Source organism: Pelobates fuscus, chromosome 7, assembly GCF_036172605.1.
Source record: "Pelobates fuscus isolate aPelFus1 chromosome 7, aPelFus1.pri, whole genome shotgun sequence".
NCBI lineage: Eukaryota > Metazoa > Chordata > Amphibia > Anura > Pelobatidae > Pelobates > Pelobates fuscus.
Window position 1 is genome coordinate 15,478,009 of NC_086323.1, and position 15,000 is coordinate 15,493,008.

Consider the following 15,000-nt stretch of genomic DNA (forward strand, 5'->3'; position numbering starts at 1 on the left):
TCACTCAATTTTTTCAGGCCCAGTTTACACTGGCTGTGCTAAACTTGTACAAAAGTAGAAGAAACTTCTTAAACGGAGATCCAAGAGGTTCTAAGCACCAAGCTGTTGCGAAAAAAAGAAAAAGTTTTGGTTCCCTATTTATGATGTCAGCATCTTTGACTGCGGGCAAAGCATGCCTCAGGCTCTGGCATTCTTGACAGCTGCAGGGCTCTGCCGAGAGACCAAGCATGCATTTAGGGGCGTGTCAGCAGTGGGCATGCCTCATTTGAATACCCATGTTGCACTGCAAGCAGCTGTGCTCCTCTTCCCTTTGCTGTTAATATGATACAAGCTTAAAAAAACACCAGATATTTTGTCTTTTTTTACATATTTAGTGGGGTCGTTAATATTTATGGCAGATTCTCCAAGTTACAGCTTAATGTAGGGTTGCTCACCATACGTGTAAAAGGCAGGTTCCGCACCTTGCCTGCTGTCAGATGGATGGACTTTATACTCTGGTTTCTCTTCAGATCGAATAAATCTTTCGCCTTTTACTAAAGATTTCCGTGGAGAGGAACGACCACGAGTTTCACTCAATTTTTTCAGGCCCAGTTTACACTGGCTGTGCTAAACTTGTACAAAAGTAGAAGAAACTTCTTAAACAGAGATCCAAGAGGTTCTAAGCACCAAGCTGTTGCGAAAAAAAGAAAAAGTTTTGGATCCCTATTTATGATGTCAGCATCTTTGACTGCGGGCAAAGCATGCCTCAGGCTCTGGCATTCTTGACAGCTGCAGGGCTCTGCCGAGAGACCAAGCATGCATTTAGGGGCGTGTCAGCAGTGGGCATGCCTCATTTGAATACCCATGTTGCACTGCAAGCAGCTGTGCTCCTCTTCCCTTTGCTGTTAATATGATACAAGCTTAAAAAAACACCAGATATTTTGTCTTTTTTTACATATTTAGTGGGGTCATTAATATTTATGGCAGATTCTCCAAGTTACAGCTTAATGTAGGGTTGCTCACCATACGTGTAAAAGGAAGGTTCCGCACCTTGCCTGCTGTCAGATGGATGGACTTTATACTCTGGTTTCTCTTCAGATCGAATAAATCTTTCGCCTTTTACTAAAGATTTCCGTGGAGAGGAACGACCACGAGTTTCACTCAATTTTTTCAGGCCCAGTTTACACTGGCTGTGCTAAACTTGTACAAAAGTAGAAGAAACTTCTTAAACAGAGATCCAAGAGGTTCTAAGCACCAAGCTGTTGCGAAAAAAAGAAAAAGTTTTGGCTCCCTATTTATGATGTCAGCATCTTTGACTGCGGGTAAAGCATGCCTCAGGCTCTGGCATTCTTGACAACTGCAGTGCTCTGCCGACAGACCAAGCATGCATTTAGGGGTGTGTCAGCAGTGGGCATGCCTCATTTGAATACCCATGTTGCACTGCAAGCAGCTGTGCTCCTCTTCCCTTTGCTGTTAATATGATACAAGCGTAAAAAAACACCAGATATTTTGTCTTTTTTTACATATTTAGTGGGGTCATTAATATTTATGGTAGATTCTCCAAGTTACAGTTTAATGTAGGGTTGCTCACCATACGTGTAAAAGGCAGGTTCCGCACCTTGCCTGCTGTCAGATGGATGGACTTTATACTCTGGTTTCTCTTCAGATCGAATAAATCTTTCGCCTTTTACTAAAGATTTCCGTGGAGAGGAACGACCACGAGTTTCACTCAATTTTTTCAGGCCCAGTTTACACTGGCTGTGCTAAACTTGTACAAAAGTAGAAGAAACTTCTTAAACAGAGATCCAAGAGGTTCTAAGCACCAAGCTGTTGCGAAAAAAAGAAAAAGTTTTGGATCCCTATTTATGATGTCAGCATCTTTGACTGCGGGCAAAGCATGCCTCAGGCTCTGGCATTCTTGACAGCTGCAGGGCTCTGCCGAGAGACCAAGCATGCATTTAGGGGCGTGTCAGCAGTGGGCATGCCTCATTTGAATACCCATGTTGCACTGCAAGCAGCTGTGCTCCTCTTCCCTTTGCTGTTAATATGATACAAGCTTAAAAAAAAACCAGAGATTTTTTCTTTTTTTACATATTTAGTGGGGTCATTAATATTTATGGCAGATTCTCCAAGTTACAGCTTAATGTAGGGTTGCTCACCATACGTGTAAAAGGCAGGTTCCGCACCTTGCCTGCTGTCAGATGGATGGATTTAATATTCTGGTTTCTCTTCAGATCGAATAAATCTTTCGCATTTTACTAAAGATTTCCGTGGAGAGGAACGACCACGAGTTTCACTCAATTTTTTCAGGCCCAGTTTACACTGGCTGTGCTAAACTTGTACAAAAGTAGAAGAAACTTCTTAAACAGAGATCCAAGAGGTTCTAAGCACCAAGCTGTTGCGAAAAAAAGAAAAAGTTTTGGCTCCCTATTTATGATGTCAGCATCTTTGACTGCGGGTAAAGCATGCCTCAGGCTCTGGCATTCTTGACAACTGCAGGGCTCTGCCGAGAGACCAAGCATGCATTTAGGGGTGTGTCAGCAGTGGGCATGCCTCATTTGAATACCCATGTTGCACTGCAAGCAGCTGTGCTCCTCTTCCCTTTGCTGTTAATATGATACAAGCGTAAAAAAACACCAGATATTTTGTCTTCTTTTACATATTTAGTGGGGTCATTAATATTTATGGCAGATTCTCCAAGTTACAGCTTAATGTAGGGTTGCTCACCATACGTGTAAAAGGCAGGTTCCGCACCTTGCCTGCTGTCAGATGGATGGATTTTATACTCTGGTTTCTCTTCAGATTGAATAAATCTTTCGCCTTTTACTAAAGATTTCCGTGGAGAGGAATGACCACGAGTTTCACTCAATTTTTTCAGGCCCAGTTTACACTGGCTGTGCTAAACTTGTACAAAAGTAGAAGAAACTTCTTAAACAGAGATCCAAGAGGTTCTAAGCACCAAGCTGTTGCAAAAAAAAGAAAAAGTTTTGGATCCCTATTTATGATGTCAGCATCTTTGACTGCGGGCAAAGCATGCTTCAGGCTCTGGCATTCTTGACAGCTGCAGGGCTCTGCCGAGAGACCAAGCATGCATTTAGGGGCGTGTCAGCAGTGGGCATGCCTCATTTGAATACCCATGTTGCACTGCAAGCAGCTGTGCTCCTCTTCCCTTTGCTGTTAATATGATACAAGCTTAAAAAAACACCAGATATTTTGTCTTTTTTTTACATATTTAGTGGGGTCGTTAATATTTATGGCAGATTCTCCAAGTTACAGCTTAATGTAGGGTTGCTCACCATACGTGTAAAAGGCAGGTTCCACACCTTGCCTGCTGTCAGATGGATGGACTTTATACTCTGGTTTCTCTTCAGATCGAATAAATCTTTCGCCTTTTACTAAAGATTTCCGTGGAGAGGAACGAACACGAGTTTCACTCAATTTTTTCAGGCCCAGTTTACACTGGCTGTGCTAAACTTGTACAAAAGTAGAAGAAACTTCTTAAACAGAGATCCAAGAGGTTCTAAGCACCAAGCTGTTGCGAAAAAAAGAAAAAGTTTTCGTTCCCTATTTATGATGTCAGCATCTTTGACTGCGGGCAAAGCATGCCTCAGGCTCTGGCATTCTTGACAGCTGCAGGGCTCTGCCGAGAGACCAAGCATGCATTTAGGGGCGTGTCAGCAGTGGGCATGCCTCATTTGAATACCCATGTTGCACTGCAAGCAGCTGTGCTCCTCTTCCCTTTGCTGTTAATATGATACAAGCTTAAAAAAAACACCAGATATTTTGTCTTTTTTTACATATTTAGTGGGGTCATTAATATTTATGGCAGATTCTCCAAGTTACAGTTTAATGTAGGGTTGCTCACCATACGTGTAAAAGGCAGGTTCCGCACCTTGCCTGCTGTCAGATGGATGGATTTTATACTCTGGTTTCTCTTCAGATCGAATAAATCTTTCGCCTTTTACTAAAGATTTCCGTGGAGAGGAACGACCACGAGTTTCACTCAATTTTTTCAGGCCAAGTTTACACTGGCTGTGCTAAACTGGTACAAAAGTAGAAGAAACGTCTTAAACAGAGATCGAAGAGGTTCTAAGCACCAAGCTGTTGCGAAAAAAAGAAAAAGTTTTGGATCCCTATTTATGATGTCAGCATCTTTGACTGCGGGCAAAGCATGCCTCAGGCTCTGGCATTCTTGACAGCTGCAGGGCTCTGCCGAGAGACCAAGCATGCATTTAGGGGCGTGTCAGCAGTGGGCATGCCTCATTTGAATACCCATGTTGCACTGCAAGCAGCTGTGCTCCTCTTCCCTTTGCTGTTAATATGATACAAGCTTAAAAAAACACCAGATATTTTGTCTTTTTTTACATATTTAGTGGGGCCATTAATATTTATGGCAGATTCTCCAAGTTACAGCTTAATGTAGGGTTGCTCACCATACGTGTAAAAGGCAGGTTCCGCACCTTGCCTGCTGTCAGATGGATGGACTTTATACTCTGGTTTCTCTTCAGATTGAATAAATCTTTCGCCTTTTACTAAAGATTTCCGTGGAGAGGAATGACCACGAGTTTCACTCAATTTTTTCAGGCCCAGTTTACACTGGCTGTGCTAAACTTGTACAAAAGTAGAAGAAACTTCTTAAACAGAGATCCAAGAGGTTCTAAGCACCAAGCTGTTGCGAAAAAAAGAAAAAGTTTTGGTTCCCTATTTATGATGTCAGCATCTTTGACTGCGGGCAAAGCATGCCTCAGGCTCAGGCATTCTTGACAACTGCAGGGCTCTGCCGAGAGACCAAGCATGCATTTAGGGGTGTGTCAGCAGTGGGCATGCCTCATTTGAATACCCATGTTGCACTGCAAGCAGCTGTGCTCCTCTTCCCTTTGCTGTTAATATGATACAAGCGTAAAAAAACACCAGATATTTTGTCTTCTTTTACATATTTAGTGGGGTCATTAATATTTATGGCAGATTCTCCAAGTTACAGCTTAATGTAGGGTTGCTCACCATACGTGTAAAAGGCAGGTTCCGCACCTTGCCTGCTGTCAGATGGATGGACTTTATACTCTGGTTTCTCTTCAGATCGAATAAATCTTTCGCCTTTTACTAAAGATTTCCGTGGAGAGGAACGACCACGAGTTTCACTCAATTTTTTCAGGCCAAGTTTACACTGGCTGTGCTAAACTGGTACAAAAGTAGAAGAAACGTCTTAAACAGAGATCGAAGAGGTTCTAAGCACCAAGCTGTTGCGAAAAAAAGAAAAAGTTTTGGATCCCTATTTATGATGTCAGCATCTTTGACTGCGGGCAAAGCATGCCTCAGGCTCTGGCATTCTTGACAGCTGCAGGGCTCTGCCGAGAGACCAAGCATGCATTTAGGGGCGTGTCAGCAGTGGGCATGCCTCATTTGAATACCCATGTTGCACTGCAAGCAGCTGTGCTCCTCTTCCCTTTGCTGTTAATATGATACAAGCTTAAAAAAACACCAGATATTTTGTCTTTTTTTACATATTTAGTGGGGCCATTAATATTTATGGCAGATTCTCCAAGTTACAGCTTAATGTAGGGTTGCTCACCATACGTGTAAAAGGCAGGTTCCGCACCTTGCCTGCTGTCAGATGGATGGACTTTATACTCTGGTTTCTCTTCAGATTGAATAAATCTTTCGCCTTTTACTAAAGATTTCCGTGGAGAGGAATGACCACGAGTTTCACTCAATTTTTTCAGGCCCAGTTTACACTGGCTGTGCTAAACTTGTACAAAAGTAGAAGAAACTTCTTAAACAGAGATCCAAGAGGTTCTAAGCACCAAGCTGTTGCGAAAAAAATAAAAAGTTTTGGTTCCCTATTTATGATGTCAGCATCTTTGACTGCGGGCAAAGCATGCCTCAGGCTCAGGCATTCTTGACAACTGCAGGGCTCTGCCGAGAGACCAAGCATGCATTTAGGGGTGTGTCAGCAGTGGGCATGCCTCATTTGAATACCCATGTTGCACTGCAAGCAGCTGTGCTCCTCTTCCCTTTGCTGTTAATATGATACAAGCGTAAAAAAACACCAGATATTTTGTCTTCTTTTACATATTTAGTGGGGTCATTAATATTTATGGCAGATTCTCCAAGTTACAGCTTAATGTAGGGTTGCTCACCATACGTGTAAAAGGCAGGTTCCGCACCTTGCCTGCTGTCAGATGGATGGACTTTATACTCTGGTTTCTCTTCAGATTGAATAAATCTTTCGCCTTTTACTAAAGATTTCCGTGGAGAGGAATGACCACGAGTTTCACTCAATTTTTTCAGGCCCAGTTTACACTGGCTGTGCTAAACTTGTACAAAAGTAGAAGAAACTTCTTAAACAGAGATCCAAGAGGTTCTAAGCACCAAGCTGTTGCGAAAAAAAGAAAAAGTTTTGGTTCCCTATTTATGATGTCAGCATCTTTGACTGCGGGCAAAGCATGCCTCAGGCTCTGGCATTCTTGACAGCTGCAGGGCTCTGCCGAGAGACCAAGCATGCATTTAGGGGTGTGTCAGCAGTGGGCATGCCTCATTTGAATACCCATGTTGCACTGCAAGCAGCTGTGCTCCTCTTCCCTTTGCTGTTAATATGATACAAGCTTAAAAAAAACACCAGATATTTTGTCTTTTTTTACATATTTAGTGGGGTCATTAATATTTATGGCAGATTCTCCAAGTTACAGTTTAATGTAGGGTTGCTCACCATACGTGTAAAAGGCAGGTTCCGCACCTTGCCTGCTGTCAGATGGATGGATTTTATACTCTGGTTTCTCTTCAGATCGAATAAATCTTTCGCCTTTTACTAAAGATTTCCGTGGAGAGGAACGACCACGAGTTTCACTCAATTTTTTCAGGCCAAGTTTACACTGGCTGTGCTAAACTGGTACAAAAGTAGAAGAAACGTCTTAAACAGAGATCGAAGAGGTTCTAAGCACCAAGCTGTTGCGAAAAAAAGAAAAAGTTTTGGATCCCTATTTATGATGTCAGCATCTTTGACTGCGGGCAAAGCATGCCTCAGGCTCTGGCATTCTTGACAGCTGCAGGGCTCTGCCGAGAGACCAAGCATGCATTTAGGGGCGTGTCAGCAGTGGGCATGCCTCATTTGAATACCCATGTTGCACTGCAAGCAGCTGTGCTCCTCTTCCCTTTGCTGTTAATATGATACAAGCTTAAAAAAACACCAGATATTTTGTCTTTTTTTACATATTTAGTGGGGCCATTAATATTTATGGCAGATTCTCCAAGATACAGCTTAATGTAGGGTTGCTCACCATACGTGTAAAAGGCAGGTTCCGCACCTTGCCTGCTGTCAGATGGATGGACTTTATACTCTGGTTTCTCTTCAGATTGAATAAATCTTTCGTCTTTTACTAAAGATTTCCGTGGAGAGGAATGACCACGAGTTTCACTCAATTTTTTCAGGCCCAGTTTACACTGGCTGTGCTAAACTTGTACAAAAGTAGAAGAAACTTCTTAAACAGAGATCCAAGAGGTTCTAAGCACCAAGCTGTTGCGAAAAAAAGAAAAAGTTTTGGTTCCCTATTTATGATGTCAGCATCTTTGACTGCGGGCAAAGCATGCCTCAGGCTCTGGCATTCTTGACAGCTGCAGGGCTCTGCCGAGAGACCAAGCATGCATTTAGGGGTGTGTCAGCAGTGGGCATGCTCATTTGAATACCCATGTTGCACTGCAAGCAGCTGTGCTCCTCTTCCCTTTGCTGTTAATATGATACAAGCTTAAAAAAAACACCAGATATTTTGTCTTTTTTTACATATTTAGTGGGGTCATTAATATTTATGGCAGATTCTCCAAGTTACAGTTTAATGTAGGGTTGCTCACCATACGTGTAAAAGGCAGGTTCCGCACCTTGCCTGCTGTCAGATGGATGGACTTTATACTCTGGTTTCTCTTCAGATTGAATAAATCTTTCGCCTTTTACTAAAGATTTCCGTGGAGAGGAACGACCATGAGTTTCACTCAATTTTTTCAGGCCCAGTTTACACTGGCTGTGCTAAACTTGTACAAAAGTAGAAGAAACTTCTTAAACAGAGATCCAAGAGGATCTAAGCACCAAGTTCTTGCAAAAAAAAGAAAAAGTTTTGGCTCCCTATTTATGATGTCAGCATCTTTGACTGCGGGCAAAGCATGTCTCAGGCTCTGGCATTCTTGACAGCTGCAGGGCTCTGCCGAGAGACCAAGCATGCATTTAGGGGCGTGTCAGCAGTGGGCATGCCTCATTTGAATACCCATGTTGCACTGCAAGCAGCTGTGCTCCTCTTCCCTTTGCTGTTAATATGATACAAGCTTAAAAAAAAAAACAGATATTTTTTCTTTTTTTACATATTTAGTGGGGTCATTAATATTTATGGCAGATTCTCCAAGTTACAGCATAATGTAAGGTTGCTCACCATACGTGTAAAAGGCAGGTTCCGCACCTTGCCTGCTGTCAGATGGATGGATTTTATACTCTGGTTTCTCTTCAAATCGAATAAATCTTTCGCCTTTTACTAAAGATTTCTGTGGAGAGGAACGACCATGAGTTTCACTCAATTTTTTCAGGCCCAGTTTACACTGGCTGTGCTAAACTTGTACAAAAGTAGAAGAAACTTCTTAAACAGAGATCCAAGAGGTTCTAAGCACCAAGCTGTTGCAAAAAAAAGAAAAAGTTTTGGATCCCTATTTATGATGTCAGCATCTTTGACTGCGGGCAAAGCATGCTTCAGGCTCTGGCATTCTTGACAGCTGCAGGGCTCTGCCGAGAGACCAAGCATGCATTTAGGGGCGTGTCAGCAGTGGGCATGCCTCATTTGAATACCCATGTTGCACTGCAAGCAGCTGTGCTCCTCTTCCCTTTGCTGTTAATATGATACAAGCTTAAAAAAACACCAGATATTTTGTCTTTTTTTTACATATTTAGTGGGGTCGTTAATATTTATGGCAGATTCTCCAAGTTACAGCTTAATGTAGGGTTGCTCACCATACGTGTAAAAGGCAGGTTCCACACCTTGCCTGCTGTCAGATGGATGGACTTTATACTCTGGTTTCTCTTCAGATCGAATAAATCTTTCGCCTTTTACTAAAGATTTCCGTGGAGAGGAACGAACACGAGTTTCACTCAATTTTTTCAGGCCCAGTTTACACTGGCTGTGCTAAACTTGTACAAAAGTAGAAGAAACTTCTTAAACAGAGATCCAAGAGGTTCTAAGCACCAAGCTGTTGCGAAAAAAAGAAAAAGTTTTCGTTCCCTATTTATGATGTCAGCATCTTTGACTGCGGGCAAAGCATGCCTCAGGCTCTGGCATTCTTGACAGCTGCAGGGCTCTGCCGAGAGACCAAGCATGCATTTAGGGGCGTGTCAGCAGTGGGCATGCCTCATTTGAATACCCATGTTGCACTGCAAGCAGCTGTGCTCCTCTTCCCTTTGCTGTTAATATGATACAAGCTTAAAAAAAACACCAGATATTTTGTCTTTTTTTACATATTTAGTGGGGTCATTAATATTTATGGCAGATTCTCCAAGTTACAGTTTAATGTAGGGTTGCTCACCATACGTGTAAAAGGCAGGTTCCGCACCTTGCCTGCTGTCAGATGGATGGATTTTATACTCTGGTTTCTCTTCAGATCGAATAAATCTTTCGCCTTTTACTAAAGATTTCCGTGGAGAGGAACGACCACGAGTTTCACTCAATTTTTTCAGGCCAAGTTTACACTGGCTGTGCTAAACTGGTACAAAAGTAGAAGAAACGTCTTAAACAGAGATCGAAGAGGTTCTAAGCACCAAGCTGTTGCGAAAAAAAGAAAAAGTTTTGGATCCCTATTTATGATGTCAGCATCTTTGACTGCGGGCAAAGCATGCCTCAGGCTCTGGCATTCTTGACAGCTGCAGGGCTCTGCCGAGAGACCAAGCATGCATTTAGGGGCGTGTCAGCAGTGGGCATGCCTCATTTGAATACCCATGTTGCACTGCAAGCAGCTGTGCTCCTCTTCCCTTTGCTGTTAATATGATACAAGCTTAAAAAAACACCAGATATTTTGTCTTTTTTTACATATTTAGTGGGGCCATTAATATTTATGGCAGATTCTCCAAGTTACAGCTTAATGTAGGGTTGCTCACCATACGTGTAAAAGGCAGGTTCCGCACCTTGCCTGCTGTCAGATGGATGGACTTTATACTCTGGTTTCTCTTCAGATTGAATAAATCTTTCGCCTTTTACTAAAGATTTCCGTGGAGAGGAATGACCACGAGTTTCACTCAATTTTTTCAGGCCCAGTTTACACTGGCTGTGCTAAACTTGTACAAAAGTAGAAGAAACTTCTTAAACAGAGATCCAAGAGGTTCTAAGCACCAAGCTGTTGCGAAAAAAAGAAAAAGTTTTGGTTCCCTATTTATGATGTCAGCATCTTTGACTGCGGGCAAAGCATGCCTCAGGCTCAGGCATTCTTGACAACTGCAGGGCTCTGCCGAGAGACCAAGCATGCATTTAGGGGTGTGTCAGCAGTGGGCATGCCTCATTTGAATACCCATGTTGCACTGCAAGCAGCTGTGCTCCTCTTCCCTTTGCTGTTAATATGATACAAGCGTAAAAAAACACCAGATATTTTGTCTTCTTTTACATATTTAGTGGGGTCATTAATATTTATGGCAGATTCTCCAAGTTACAGCTTAATGTAGGGTTGCTCACCATACGTGTAAAAGGCAGGTTCCGCACCTTGCCTGCTGTCAGATGGATGGACTTTATACTCTGGTTTCTCTTCAGATTGAATAAATCTTTCGCCTTTTACTAAAGATTTCCGTGGAGAGGAATGACCACGAGTTTCACTCAATTTTTTCAGGCCCAGTTTACACTGGCTGTGCTAAACTTGTACAAAAGTAGAAGAAACTTCTTAAACAGAGATCCAAGAGGTTCTAAGCACCAAGCTGTTGCGAAAAAAAGAAAAAGTTTTGGTTCCCTATTTATGATGTCAGCATCTTTGACTGCGGGCAAAGCATGCCTCAGGCTCTGGCATTCTTGACAGCTGCAGGGCTCTGCCGAGAGACCAAGCATGCATTTAGGGGTGTGTCAGCAGTGGGCATGCCTCATTTGAATACCCATGTTGCACTGCAAGCAGCTGTGCTCCTCTTCCCTTTGCTGTTAATATGATACAAGCTTAAAAAAAACACCAGATATTTTGTCTTTTTTTACATATTTAGTGGGGTCATTAATATTTATGGCAGATTCTCCAAGTTACAGTTTAATGTAGGGTTGCTCACCATACGTGTAAAAGGCAGGTTCCGCACCTTGCCTGCTGTCAGATGGATGGATTTTATACTCTGGTTTCTCTTCAGATCGAATAAATCTTTCGCCTTTTACTAAAGATTTCCGTGGAGAGGAACGACCACGAGTTTCACTCAATTTTTTCAGGCCAAGTTTACACTGGCTGTGCTAAACTGGTACAAAAGTAGAAGAAACGTCTTAAACAGAGATCGAAGAGGTTCTAAGCACCAAGCTGTTGCGAAAAAAAGAAAAAGTTTTGGATCCCTATTTATGATGTCAGCATCTTTGACTGCGGGCAAAGCATGCCTCAGGCTCTGGCATTCTTGACAGCTGCAGGGCTCTGCCGAGAGACCAAGCATGCATTTAGGGGCGTGTCAGCAGTGGGCATGCCTCATTTGAATACCCATGTTGCACTGCAAGCAGCTGTGCTCCTCTTCCCTTTGCTGTTAATATGATACAAGCTTAAAAAAACACCAGATATTTTGTCTTTTTTTACATATTTAGTGGGGCCATTAATATTTATGGCAGATTCTCCAAGATACAGCTTAATGTAGGGTTGCTCACCATACGTGTAAAAGGCAGGTTCCGCACCTTGCCTGCTGTCAGATGGATGGACTTTATACTCTGGTTTCTCTTCAGATTGAATAAATCTTTCGTCTTTTACTAAAGATTTCCGTCGAGAGGAATGACCACGAGTTTCACTCAATTTTTTCAGGCCCAGTTTACACTGGCTGTGCTAAACTTGTACAAAAGTAGAAGAAACTTCTTAAACAGAGATCCAAGAGGTTCTAAGCACCAAGCTGTTGCGAAAAAAAGAAAAAGTTTTGGTTCCCTATTTATGATGTCAGCATCTTTGACTGCGGGCAAAGCATGCCTCAGGCTCTGGCATTCTTGACAGCTGCAGGGCTCTGCCGAGAGACCAAGCATGCATTTAGGGGTGTGTCAGCAGTGGGCATGCCTCATTTGAATACCCATGTTGCACTGCAAGCAGCTGTGCTCCTCTTCCCTTTGCTGTTAATATGATACAAGCTTAAAAAAAACACCAGATATTTTGTCTTTTTTTACATATTTAGTGGGGTCATTAATATTTATGGCAGATTCTCCAAGTTACAGTTTAATGTAGGGTTGCTCACCATACGTGTAAAAGGCAGGTTCCGCACCTTGCCTGCTGTCAGATGGATGGACTTTATACTCTGGTTTCTCTTCAGATTGAATAAATCTTTCGCCTTTTACTAAAGATTTCCGTGGAGAGGAACGACCATGAGTTTCACTCAATTTTTTCATGCCCAGTTTACACTGGCTGTGCTAAACTTGTACAAAAGTAGAAGAAACTTCTTAAACAGAGATCCAAGAGGATCTAAGCACCAAGTTCTTGCAAAAAAAAGAAAAAGTTTTGGCTCCCTATTTATGATGTCAGCATCTTTGACTGCGGGCAAAGCATGTCTCAGGCTCTGGCATTCTTGACAGCTGCAGGGCTCTGCCGAGAGACCAAGCATGCATTTAGGGGCGTGTCAGCAGTGGGCATGCCTCATTTGAATACCCATGTTGCACTGCAAGCAGCTGTGCTCCTCTTCCCTTTGCTGTTAATATGATACAAGCTTAAAAAAAAAAACAGATATTTTTTCTTTTTTTACATATTTAGTGGGGTCATTAATATTTATGGCAGATTCTCCAAGTTACAGCATAATGTAAGGTTGCTCACCATACGTGTAAAAGGCAGGTTCCGCACCTTGCCTGCTGTCAGATGGATGGATTTTATACTCTGGTTTCTCTTCAAATCGAATAAATCTTTCGCCTTTTACTAAAGATTTCTGTAGAGAGGAACGACCATGAGTTTCACTCAATTTTTTCAGGCCCAGTTTACACTGGCTGTGCTAAACTTGTACAAAAGTAGAAGAAACTTCTTAAACAGAGATCCAAGAGGTTCTAAACACCAAGCTGTTGCAAAAAAAAGAAAAAGTTTTGGATCCCTATTTATGATGTCAGCATCTTTGACTGCGGGCAAAGCATGCTTCAGGCTCTGGCATTCTTGACAGCTGCAGGGCTCTGCCGAGAGACCAAGCATGCATTTAGGGGCGTGTCAGCAGTGGGCATGCCTCATTTGAATACCCATGTTGCACTGCAAGCAGCTGTGCTCCTCTTCCCTTTGCTGTTAATATGATACAAGCTTAAAAAAACACCAGATATTTTGTCTTTTTTTACATATTTAGTGGGGTCGTTAATATTTATGGCAGATTCTCCAAGTTACAGCTTAATGTAGGGTTGCTCACCATACGTGTAAAAGGCAGGTTCCACACCTTGCCTGCTGTCAGATGGATGGACTTTATACTCTGGTTTCTCTTCAGATCGAATAAATCTTTCGCCTTTTACTAAAGATTTCCGTGGAGAGGAACGAACACGAGTTTCACTCAATTTTTTCAGGCCCAGTTTACACTGGCTGTGCTAAACTTGTACAAAAGTAGAAGAAACTTCTTAAACAGAGATCCAAGAGGTTCTAAGCACCAAGCTGTTGCGAAAAAAAGAAAAAGTTTTCGTTCCCTATTTATGATGTCAGCATCTTTGACTGCGGGCAAAGCATGCCTCAGGCTCTGGCATTCTTGACAGCTGCAGGGCTCTGCCGAGAGACCAAGCATGCATTTAGGGGCGTGTCAGCAGTGGGCATGCCTCATTTGAATACCCATGTTGCACTGCAAGCAGCTGTGCTCCTCTTCCCTTTGCTGTTAATATGATACAATCTTAAAAAAAAAAAACAGATATTTTTTCTTTTTTTACATATTTAGTGGGGTCATTAATATTTATGGCAGATTCTCCAAGTTACAGCTTAATGTAGGGTTGCTCACCATACGTGTAAAAGGCAGGTTCCGCACCTTGCCTGCTGTCAGATGGATGGATTTTATACTCTGGTTTCTCTTCAGATTGAATAAATCTTTCGCCTTTTACTAAAGATTTCCGTGGAGAGGAACGACCACGAGTTTCACTCAATTTTTTCAGGCCCAGTTTACACTGGCTGTGCTAAACTTGTACAAAAGTAGAAGAAACGTCTTAAACAGAGATCCAAGAAGTTCTAAGCACCAAGCTGTTGCGAAAAAAAGAAAAAGTTTTGGTTCCCTATTTATGATGTCAGCATCTTTGACTGCGGGCAAAGCATGCCTCAGGCTCTGGCATTCTTGACAGCTGCGGGGCTCTGCCGAGAGACCAAGCATGCATTTAGGGGCGTGTCAGCAGTGGGCATGCCTCATTTGAATACCCATGTTGCACTGCAAGCAGCTGTGCTCCTCTTCCCTTTGCTGTTAACATGATACAAGCTAAAAAAAAAAAAAAAAAGATATTTTTTTTCTTTTTTTACATATTTAGTGGGGTCATTAATATTTATGGCAGATTCTCCAAGTTAAAGCTTAATGTAGGGTTGCTCACCATACGTGTGAAAGGCAGGTTCCACACCTTGCCTGCTGTCAGATGTATGGACTTTATACTCTGGTTTCTCTTCAGATCGAATAAATCTTTCGCCTTTTACTAAAGATTTCTGTGGAGAGGAACGACCATGAGTTTCACTCAATTTTTTCAGGCCCAGTTTACACTGGCTGTGCTAAACTTGTACAAAAGTAGAAGAAACTTCTTAAACAGAGATCCAAGAGGTTCTAAGCACCAAGCTGTTGCAAAAAAAAGAAAAAGTTTTGGATCCCTATTTATGATGTCAGCATCTTTGACTGCGGGCAAAGCATGCTTCAGGCTCTGGCATTCTTGACAGCTGCAGGGCTCTGCC

General features: G+C 42.4%; 27 non-coding genes across 27 annotated transcripts in view; all 27 read left to right on the plus strand.

Annotated features, from left to right (window-relative positions):
- Window positions 1–35, plus strand: part of LOC134570488 (U5 spliceosomal RNA) — a 114-nt gene extending 79 nt beyond the window's left edge. Inside the window, exon 1 of the small nuclear RNA XR_010085114.1 lies at window positions 1–35. This exon is cut by the window's left edge and continues 79 nt beyond it. This is a non-coding gene — a small nuclear RNA (U5 spliceosomal RNA).
- A 454-nt stretch (window positions 36–489) lies between these two features.
- On the plus strand, window positions 490–603 carry LOC134570355 (U5 spliceosomal RNA). The gene has a single exon (XR_010084989.1). It is a non-coding gene; the product is annotated as a U5 spliceosomal RNA (small nuclear RNA).
- A 454-nt stretch (window positions 604–1,057) lies between these two features.
- LOC134570356 (U5 spliceosomal RNA) lies at window positions 1,058–1,171 on the plus strand. The gene has a single exon (XR_010084990.1). It is a non-coding gene; the product is annotated as a U5 spliceosomal RNA (small nuclear RNA).
- A 454-nt stretch (window positions 1,172–1,625) lies between these two features.
- On the plus strand, window positions 1,626–1,739 carry LOC134570357 (U5 spliceosomal RNA). Its single transcript, XR_010084991.1, has one exon. It is a non-coding gene; the product is annotated as a U5 spliceosomal RNA (small nuclear RNA).
- A 454-nt stretch (window positions 1,740–2,193) lies between these two features.
- Window positions 2,194–2,307, plus strand: LOC134569873 (U5 spliceosomal RNA). The gene has a single exon (XR_010084537.1). It is a non-coding gene; the product is annotated as a U5 spliceosomal RNA (small nuclear RNA).
- A 454-nt stretch (window positions 2,308–2,761) lies between these two features.
- On the plus strand, window positions 2,762–2,875 carry LOC134569762 (U5 spliceosomal RNA). Its single transcript, XR_010084429.1, has one exon. It is a non-coding gene; the product is annotated as a U5 spliceosomal RNA (small nuclear RNA).
- A 455-nt stretch (window positions 2,876–3,330) lies between these two features.
- On the plus strand, window positions 3,331–3,444 carry LOC134570490 (U5 spliceosomal RNA). Its single transcript, XR_010085115.1, has one exon. It is a non-coding gene; the product is annotated as a U5 spliceosomal RNA (small nuclear RNA).
- A 455-nt stretch (window positions 3,445–3,899) lies between these two features.
- On the plus strand, window positions 3,900–4,013 carry LOC134569468 (U5 spliceosomal RNA). The gene has a single exon (XR_010084145.1). It is a non-coding gene; the product is annotated as a U5 spliceosomal RNA (small nuclear RNA).
- Window positions 4,014–4,467: 454 nt separating this feature from the next.
- On the plus strand, window positions 4,468–4,581 carry LOC134569763 (U5 spliceosomal RNA). Its single transcript, XR_010084430.1, has one exon. It is a non-coding gene; the product is annotated as a U5 spliceosomal RNA (small nuclear RNA).
- A 454-nt stretch (window positions 4,582–5,035) lies between these two features.
- Window positions 5,036–5,149, plus strand: LOC134569469 (U5 spliceosomal RNA). The gene has a single exon (XR_010084146.1). It is a non-coding gene; the product is annotated as a U5 spliceosomal RNA (small nuclear RNA).
- A 454-nt stretch (window positions 5,150–5,603) lies between these two features.
- On the plus strand, window positions 5,604–5,717 carry LOC134569764 (U5 spliceosomal RNA). The gene has a single exon (XR_010084431.1). It is a non-coding gene; the product is annotated as a U5 spliceosomal RNA (small nuclear RNA).
- Window positions 5,718–6,171: 454 nt separating this feature from the next.
- Window positions 6,172–6,285, plus strand: LOC134569765 (U5 spliceosomal RNA). The gene has a single exon (XR_010084432.1). It is a non-coding gene; the product is annotated as a U5 spliceosomal RNA (small nuclear RNA).
- Window positions 6,286–6,740: 455 nt separating this feature from the next.
- On the plus strand, window positions 6,741–6,854 carry LOC134569470 (U5 spliceosomal RNA). The gene has a single exon (XR_010084147.1). It is a non-coding gene; the product is annotated as a U5 spliceosomal RNA (small nuclear RNA).
- Window positions 6,855–7,308: 454 nt separating this feature from the next.
- LOC134569908 (U5 spliceosomal RNA) lies at window positions 7,309–7,422 on the plus strand. Its single transcript, XR_010084570.1, has one exon. It is a non-coding gene; the product is annotated as a U5 spliceosomal RNA (small nuclear RNA).
- Window positions 7,423–7,876: 454 nt separating this feature from the next.
- LOC134569491 (U5 spliceosomal RNA) lies at window positions 7,877–7,990 on the plus strand. Its single transcript, XR_010084167.1, has one exon. It is a non-coding gene; the product is annotated as a U5 spliceosomal RNA (small nuclear RNA).
- Window positions 7,991–8,445: 455 nt separating this feature from the next.
- LOC134569590 (U5 spliceosomal RNA) lies at window positions 8,446–8,559 on the plus strand. Its single transcript, XR_010084265.1, has one exon. It is a non-coding gene; the product is annotated as a U5 spliceosomal RNA (small nuclear RNA).
- A 455-nt stretch (window positions 8,560–9,014) lies between these two features.
- LOC134570492 (U5 spliceosomal RNA) lies at window positions 9,015–9,128 on the plus strand. Its single transcript, XR_010085117.1, has one exon. It is a non-coding gene; the product is annotated as a U5 spliceosomal RNA (small nuclear RNA).
- Window positions 9,129–9,583: 455 nt separating this feature from the next.
- Window positions 9,584–9,697, plus strand: LOC134569472 (U5 spliceosomal RNA). The gene has a single exon (XR_010084149.1). It is a non-coding gene; the product is annotated as a U5 spliceosomal RNA (small nuclear RNA).
- Window positions 9,698–10,151: 454 nt separating this feature from the next.
- On the plus strand, window positions 10,152–10,265 carry LOC134569766 (U5 spliceosomal RNA). Its single transcript, XR_010084433.1, has one exon. It is a non-coding gene; the product is annotated as a U5 spliceosomal RNA (small nuclear RNA).
- Window positions 10,266–10,719: 454 nt separating this feature from the next.
- On the plus strand, window positions 10,720–10,833 carry LOC134569767 (U5 spliceosomal RNA). The gene has a single exon (XR_010084434.1). It is a non-coding gene; the product is annotated as a U5 spliceosomal RNA (small nuclear RNA).
- Window positions 10,834–11,288: 455 nt separating this feature from the next.
- On the plus strand, window positions 11,289–11,402 carry LOC134569473 (U5 spliceosomal RNA). Its single transcript, XR_010084150.1, has one exon. It is a non-coding gene; the product is annotated as a U5 spliceosomal RNA (small nuclear RNA).
- Window positions 11,403–11,856: 454 nt separating this feature from the next.
- Window positions 11,857–11,970, plus strand: LOC134569965 (U5 spliceosomal RNA). The gene has a single exon (XR_010084625.1). It is a non-coding gene; the product is annotated as a U5 spliceosomal RNA (small nuclear RNA).
- Window positions 11,971–12,425: 455 nt separating this feature from the next.
- LOC134569505 (U5 spliceosomal RNA) lies at window positions 12,426–12,539 on the plus strand. Its single transcript, XR_010084180.1, has one exon. It is a non-coding gene; the product is annotated as a U5 spliceosomal RNA (small nuclear RNA).
- Window positions 12,540–12,994: 455 nt separating this feature from the next.
- On the plus strand, window positions 12,995–13,108 carry LOC134569878 (U5 spliceosomal RNA). The gene has a single exon (XR_010084542.1). It is a non-coding gene; the product is annotated as a U5 spliceosomal RNA (small nuclear RNA).
- A 454-nt stretch (window positions 13,109–13,562) lies between these two features.
- LOC134570493 (U5 spliceosomal RNA) lies at window positions 13,563–13,676 on the plus strand. The gene has a single exon (XR_010085118.1). It is a non-coding gene; the product is annotated as a U5 spliceosomal RNA (small nuclear RNA).
- Window positions 13,677–14,132: 456 nt separating this feature from the next.
- LOC134569568 (U5 spliceosomal RNA) lies at window positions 14,133–14,246 on the plus strand. The gene has a single exon (XR_010084242.1). It is a non-coding gene; the product is annotated as a U5 spliceosomal RNA (small nuclear RNA).
- Window positions 14,247–14,706: 460 nt separating this feature from the next.
- On the plus strand, window positions 14,707–14,820 carry LOC134569650 (U5 spliceosomal RNA). The gene has a single exon (XR_010084321.1). It is a non-coding gene; the product is annotated as a U5 spliceosomal RNA (small nuclear RNA).
- Window positions 14,821–15,000: the final 180 nt, after the last annotated feature.